The sequence below is a fragment of the Chrysemys picta genome, chromosome 9 (genome assembly GCF_011386835.1).
Source record: "Chrysemys picta bellii isolate R12L10 chromosome 9, ASM1138683v2, whole genome shotgun sequence".
Lineage (NCBI taxonomy): Eukaryota > Metazoa > Chordata > Testudines > Emydidae > Chrysemys > Chrysemys picta.
Genome location: NC_088799.1, coordinates 25,083,116 through 25,090,727, shown reverse-complemented (window position 1 = coordinate 25,090,727; position 7,612 = coordinate 25,083,116). Strand labels below are relative to the sequence as shown.

General features: G+C 44.3%; 1 protein-coding gene across 6 annotated transcripts in view; it reads right to left on the bottom strand.

Moving 5' to 3' along the window:
* Window positions 1-204: 204 nt before the first annotated feature.
* Window positions 205-7,612, bottom strand: part of LOC112059097 (uncharacterized) — a 160,058-nt gene continuing 152,650 nt past the window's right edge. For all 6 annotated transcript variants that reach the window (XR_006175260.2, XR_010590598.1, XR_010590600.1 and 3 more), the window contains 2 exons: window positions 2,241-4,832; window positions 205-779 (listed from right to left, as the gene is read on the bottom strand). The gene's annotated coding sequence lies outside the window, so the exon portion shown is untranslated. The remainder of the gene's footprint in view (window positions 780-2,240; window positions 4,833-7,612) is intronic.

Genomic DNA, 7,612 nt, shown 5'->3' with positions numbered 1-7,612 from the left:
TTTTGCAAATTTTAGGGGGGGAAGTTTAGGTTGGGAGTGGTAGTGCAAGTCAGATAGGGTATCAGTGAGTGATGGTAGTTGGCAAGTGGCTGGATCCGTTAATTGTTCATCCCCAATGTTGGGAGTTTTTGTTGAGGTTGTCAGCAAAAGTATTGGGGGTAGCCATGTTAGTCTGTATCCACAAAAACAACAAGGAGTCGGTGGCACCTTAAAGACTAACAGATTTATTTGGGCATAAGCTTTCGTGGGTAAAAAACCCACTTCTTCAGATGCATGGAGTGAGAATTACAGATGAGGCATGTTTATACTGACATATGAAGAGAAGGGAGTTAACTCACAAGTGGAGAACCAGTGTTGACAGGGCCAATACAATCAGGGTGGATGTAGTTCACTCCCAACAATCGATGTTGAGGTTGTAGAATTTTTGTAAAGAAAATGTAATTGAGTGTTAGCGAGACTCCAATGCATATAAAAGTGGGAGTTACTGTCTAAAATGTATCCCCCGGAGTCACCAATACATCTGACCATGCACCAACTCTGTAGGTTTGGGTAGTCAGGAGTTTTATTAAACCCTCCAGAGAGTTCCTGCATTTTAGGTGCTCAAAGGCACTCATTCTCCACTTTCCTCAAAATTCTCACAGTGCCTAAGAGCGCAGTCTTCTGGAGGTCAGTGATTGTGATGTCTTGCACTTCTTGTGTCATGATGACTTCTGAAGTTACCCTCCCACAGCATTCTCTTCTTTGGCAGTAACTGCAGAACTGTTGAATTCTTTTGGTGCCTTAGAATCATAGAATCATAGAATATCAGAGTTGGAAGGGACCTCAAGAGGTCATCTAGTCCAACCCCCTGCTCAAAGCAGGACCAATTCCCAGCTAAATCATCCCAGCCAGGGCTTTGTCAAGCCGGGCCTTAAAAACCTCCAAGGAAGGAGACTCCACCACCTCCCTAGGTAACGCATTCCAGTGTTTCACCACCCTCCTAGTGAAGTAGTTTTTCCTGATATCCAACCTGGACTTCCCCCACCGCAACTTGAGACCATTGCTCCTTGTTCTGTCATCTGCCACCACTGAGAACAGCCGAGCTCCATCCTCTTTGGAACCCCCCTTCAGGTAGTTGAAGGCTGCTATCAAATCCCCCCTCATTCTTCTCTTCTGGAGACTAAACAATCCCAGTTCTCTCAGCCTCTCCTCATAAGTCATATGCTCCAGACCCCTAATCATTTTTGTTGCCCTCCGCTGGACTCTTTCCAATTTTTCCACATCCTTCTTGTAGTGTGGGGCCCAAAACTGGACACAGTATTCCAGATGAGGCCTCACCAATGTCGAATAAAGGGGAACGATCACGTTCCTCGATCTGCTGGCAATGCCCCTACTTATACAGCCCAAAATGCCGTTAGCCTTCTTGGCAACAAGAGCACACTGTTGACTCATATCCAGCTTCTCGTCCACTGTGACCCCTAGGTCCTTTTCAGCAGAACTGCTACCTAGCCATTCGGTCCCTAGTCTGTAGCAGTGCATGGGATTCTTCCGTCCTAAGTGCAGGACTCTGCACTTGTCCTTGTTGAACCTCATCAGGTTTTTTTCTGCCCAATCCTCTAATTTGTCTAGGTCCCTCTGTATCCGATCCCTACCCTCTAGTGTATCTACCACGCCTCCTAGTTTAGTGTCATCTGCAAACTTGCTGAGAGTGCAGTCCACACCATCCTCCAGATCATTAATAAAGATATTAAACAAAACCGGCCCCAGGACCGACCCTTGGGGCACTCCACTTGAAACCGGCTGCCAACTAGACATGGAGCCATTGATCACTACCCGTTGAGCCCGACGATCTAGCCAGCTTTCTATCCACCTTACAGTCCATTCATCCAGCCCATACTTCTTTAACTTGGTGGCAAGAATACTGTGGGAGACAGTATCAAAAGCTTTGCTAAAGTCAAGAAATAACACATCCACTGCTTTCCCCTCATCCACAGAGCCAGTTATCTCATCATAGAAGGCAATTAGGTTAGTCAGGCACGACTTCCCCTTCGTGAATCCATGCTGACTGTTCCTGATCACTTTCCTTTCCTCTAAATGTTTCATAATTGATTCCTTGAGGACCTGCTCCATAATTTTTCCAGGGACTGAGGTGAGGCTGACTGGCCTGTAGTTCCCCGGATCCTCCTTCTTCCCTTTTTTAAAGATGGGCACTACATTAGCCTTTTTCCAGTCATCTGGGACCTCCCCCGATCGCCATGAGCCTTGAGTCAGCTCAGTAAAAACTGTGGCTTCAGAAACAAGCTGGCATGGGGAAGCAGAGCAGGCAGATGGCTGATCACTAGGGAAAGTCTTTCACTTTTTATCATGCTCTTGTATCGTTTTCTTACTTATTGTTAATGACTCCTGACAATCAAGGGCCTGATCATGCAGAGTGACTTTATTCCTACTGAAGTCACTGGGAGTTGAAGCCGCTCAGACTTCCTAGAAGTGGAAATGGACAGTTAGAAGTTAATGGTATAGCATATTAAAATAATGTGTGAGCCCTCTCCACACTCTAGAGCAGCAGTGCTCAAACTTCATTGCACTGAGACCCCCTTCTGACAACAAAAATTTTATTAAGATGATGTTAAAGAAAAAAATAGTGAACAGAGTTTGAGCATAGAAGTTTCTGGTTATCAGGGAATAACATACAGATTATCGAGGGTGCAAAGTTTGGTTTAAGATAAGGTGGCATGAGGAATACATAATCTGCAATATCCCTGATTGGGGGTAAAAGGTTGATGGTTCAAAGTACAGACATTGAGATATGAGGGTATGAAGTTCATAAAGTGGCTATGTTCGGGTGTGGATAATAATGAGTGGATATGATGATGAGGATGGATTGACCCTCATTTGGTGAGATTTAATGTTCAGGGAGTTTATGGTTCCAGTTCATATGATCCAACGGAGAAGGTCACTTGGTCTCTTTCTCATAGTGGGAGAACGATGTCACTCTGGCTCACGCCTCCTGGTACTGTCGGTGGCTGGTGATGTGCTCGATGTAGATGTCGCTGGACCATCGGATGGCGTCTGAGACCATGAGGCGCCGCATGAGACGTTACTACACGACCCCAGGAAGGGGGACTGAAGCCTGAGCCTGCCTGAGCACCACCGCTGCGGGTGGGGGAGCCAAAGCAGAAGCCCAGGGGCTTCAGTCTCAGGCAGGGAGCCTATAAACTGAGTTCTGCCACCCAGCGCTGACCTGGGCCCCAGCAAATCTAAGCCAGCCTGGCGACCCCATTAAAATGGGGTCACGACCCACTTTGGGGTCCTGACCCACAGTTTGAGAACTGCTGCTTTAGAGGGAAGGGAGCTCAGTACTGCCAGGGGAAATGTATGCCTAGAGAGAGTCCAGAGCTTTCTACCCAGAAACCATCCAAGTGGTGATGCCAGTCAGATGGGGTGTCAGTGAGTGATGGGAATTGGTGTGAGAGTGGAATTTAACAGAGAGACAGAGGGAGGGGAAAGGGACTCTGCTCACGGGTCCTATAGACCATTCACCCCCTCCACTGAAGACCTTGTGATAGGATCATGCTTTGCAGTGAGACACAGCACTGAGGTAGTTCTTTGCTGAAGTCATGGAGGCAGCAACAGAGCTGCATGAATTCTGCTGAGGCCCTCCCTACCCAGCATCAAATCAAGCTGAAGTCTCAACAGCAGGGTGAGGTGGTGGAACCACAGGACTGGATCGGCCATCACTTTGCCTAGTGGCTGCTGACAGGACCACCCAAGTGCACTCTGGAACTACACTAACCACTGACACCAACCATGGAGTAGTGTGTAGCTCAGGGGGAAGGTGGAAATTGACATGTTAAAGAGGCATTCGCCTATCAAATGTTCACACTAGCTAGTGGGGAATTGAGGTAAAGGATGACTCCCAAAGTTATCACTGGTGTGAGGGTTTCTCTTATGGTTCATATAAATATATTGCTGATTTACTGTTGCTGTTTTCCCAAGTTAATGCCATGTCCCCTTGTCCCTTAATAAAGTTTTCCTTGTTTCACACACAGACTCAGGGACTGTGAGTGGGGAAGTATTGCCTATTAAGGTGCCCAGTTTCCTCAGGTCTCTAGGTAGGGGCTTGAGCCAATGGTATGTTAATTTTAAGAGGAATCCCTAGATATTTGAACCTGGTCCTTGTTGCTGCTGACAACACCTGGAAAGGGGTTACACTGGTATTATAATCCATTGACAAATTAACTAAGGCTGAGTTAACTCTCTGTCTCCCTCACACATGACCCTCTCCCTCCCATTCCCCCCATCCCCCTGCCTCTTTCAGGCTGCAGATCTCTGATCCCACAGAGGAAATTCAGGAGGTTTGGTACTGATGCCATGAAGGTGTCAGCCCCCCATACACTTCCATGGAGGAAGGTGGGATCTGCACATGCAGGAAGGTAGAGGGGCTCTTAACACTCACCAGACCATCTGGCCCACAACTCAAGAGTCTACAGATGATGTAATAGATGGGCTTTTTCCAGAGAAATACTAAGACAAACTCAAGATGTTACTATGGAAAGACAGTTTGATTAGTTCCCTTTTTTACAGAAACTAAAGCAAAGGAGATTGCCAGCTAGATAAGAGTAGAACATGGAAGCCTTACAGAAATCTTTTGCCCATCTAACTCTACCAACTATTAGTGTGTCATAGAATATCATTTAAATCTGAACAGAAAGCCAAGCCAATAAAGCACATCATGCTTCCTAGATCTTCCTTAATTGGATGCCTTGGTTTGCAGTGACTACAGTCCGTCTAGCAGCAATAATCTTGATGCTGTATCCTTCATCGTCCTGTTTCTCTTCTGTTCAAGTCTTGTGCTGTTGAGAAAGTCATGATCATAGTTATCTATAAGCATAAAAAGAACAATGTTGTTCATACTAATGTGTTAAATGGAGTTTCACAATGAAACACTCATTGGAGGGCATCTGCCCTCAGTTACACTCATGATACCCAACGGATATGATGGGGTTTCACAGCTATAACTGAGAGCAAAATTTGCCCCAGTATGTTCACCAAATGTAACTGTCAAATGTGATGAATTAATATAAATAATACACCAAGAGCCTTTATGATTTTCATTGTCAATATGTGTTACTGTATCTACCCATTAACAAGTAAGCCCAATTTCTTCCCTCCCTTACATAGGTGCAATTCCCATGGATGTCAGGGAGGCCACAATGTGGCCCCTTGTAATAAAAAGTAAGCATGGAGCTTCATATCTGTAGAACATCAGGGTAGGGACCACTTATCTTCTTGGCACTAACCATGTTCCTGCTAAGCAGAACTTTTGCTAGCATTCTTCTGACTAAGCAGATGACATTGGCTATCATTAAGCTAACTTGATTCCCTGGGAAACATTCCAATACTATGTTGGTCCTTGCTAAGCACGTTCCATTTACATGGCATGCACTGTATATGCAAAGCTAACAATTTACTGCTGATCAGAGAGAACTCTTTTATGTAAAATATTCCTGGAGAAAGCGTATATCAGCCTATTATTATAAGCACTGTCTCCTTCTGTGTGCAAGCAGGTTTTGTAGTAACTGCGGTACTTCAGGTAGAAAATTTCTCTGCTTCCAAGAATTTATGCCATTCCACACTTCCAGAACAAAATCCCCAAAGTTTCTCTGGCAGGATTAAGCCACAGCTGCTCTACTGCAAACCCATCAAATTAAAACGTGCAATGAGACAGTCTTCGTTTAATTTCCTTTGATCCAATTGCACAAATAACATTAACAATCAGAAATCTAGTGCTCTTTTTTGGAGCATGTAAATTGAGAGAGAGACTGGCCAGGGCAAAGGAAAGAGGCAAGGTGGAAATCCAATGATTCCAGACAATAAGACTTGGTGGAGAAAAGAGAAAGAAAGGGATATGGGGCTTCATGCTGACATCAATGTGGTGTAGCTGAGAAGAGAGTTGAGTTTAGCCAGTCCAAGAAACAAGTTACCATAAGAGAAAAAGCCCAATAAGGCTTAAAACTAAACCAACCATGACCAGCTATTATACAATTCAAATGAAATTCTTCTCAAGGAATCCTGCCTTCCCTCCCTGGAGGTGCTATTCCTGAATCCTGACTAGCCAATGTTACAAATTCTTCAGTTCCTGATGATATACTTTTCTAGTGGGATATATGTGGGCATCCTATCAGTGAATAGTTTACACAGGATGGGATGTAGCTGCAATGCATTGCAGACCTTAGTACGCACTACATTATTTGCAGCACCACTGAACTTCATTCAGACAACACTGGTTTGGGATTAATATTAAACGCAAAGGGAACATAGATGCACACGTCATGAGAACTGTTTCTTGTTCTTGTACAACTAGCCAAATTGGCTACAGGCCATTCAAAATAAAAAGGCCTAATACAAGAAAACCTATTGGGCTTATCTCTTCCTGGATAAATGCTAGACTCACACTGAAGACATTTCTGGTTAATAACAGAAAAATAAATTGTTATTCCTGGTGGAAAACTTGTTTTCTCTTTCAGTGCAAACAACCAGATAGCAACTTAATGGTGAGCTGTCAAAGAAAGGTAATGAGTCTATTACATTCTCAGCTGACATGTGCATATTAGTTTTGTATTAATAGTGACATGGTGTAATAAAGCTAACGCAATTCATGCAAAGAATATATATTGATGTGAACTAATAATAATTTACAATGCCAACCCAGTGTTCTGCAGACTGTGAGTGAAATAGACTCCCTTGTTCATAGAGCCCTTACAAGACACTCTGCTCTACATGCGTGGGTCAAATTTCACCCTGCATACGTAGGGATTATGTCACACCCCAATGAAATGCAGCCACTTCTAGGAAGGAAACATGGCACTGGAGCAGTGACTTTTAGAGGTGCTGAGCACTCAAAGCTCCTGTTGACTTCAAAGCAAACTGTGGGTGCTTGGCACCTTTTCTAAGCATTGATTAACATCTTAATGTTAGATACAGATAGCACAGAAATATAACGTCCCAAGTCACAATATAGCTGTGATATCAGGGCTTAAACTCCTATTTGTGCATCAAATGCCATAGGATCTACAATGAATGCAAATGGATAGGCTTTTCATCCATAATTCTACCCATAAGTACAGCACTCCTTAGCACCGGCAGAAAGGGAAAAACACTATTTACTACAGCATGAGTGCTGCTTACAACTCCCGGCGTTCTCTTTGTGGTCATCCAACCAAATACTGCATAGCTAGACAAACTGAAAAGCTCACAGTGCAGGATGCTCTTGCTATTAATTTTGATCTGCTAGTAAGAAAAAAGATTTTAAAAAAAGAAAACATAATGCACTTTTGCAAAATACAGTAGTCAACAGACATCCTCTGAGTCAAACTGCTGCCCTAACTCTTCTTCTCCCATAAGTTGCCCAAGTAAATGGGCTTTTGAAAGGGGAATCTAAGAGGGGCTGGAAGTAAGGAATCCTCCAAGTCTGGGTGCCATGACTGTGCAGGCACTCACAGCCCATGGTTTGAAGCAGAAGGGTTCAATGTGCTCATGAGGGAGTTAGGTCTGTGGAGCCACATATTGACAAATGGACTGGTGACTTTCCAAGCAGCCTTCCATGCTACTATGAAGAGAGCAGGGTGAGGGA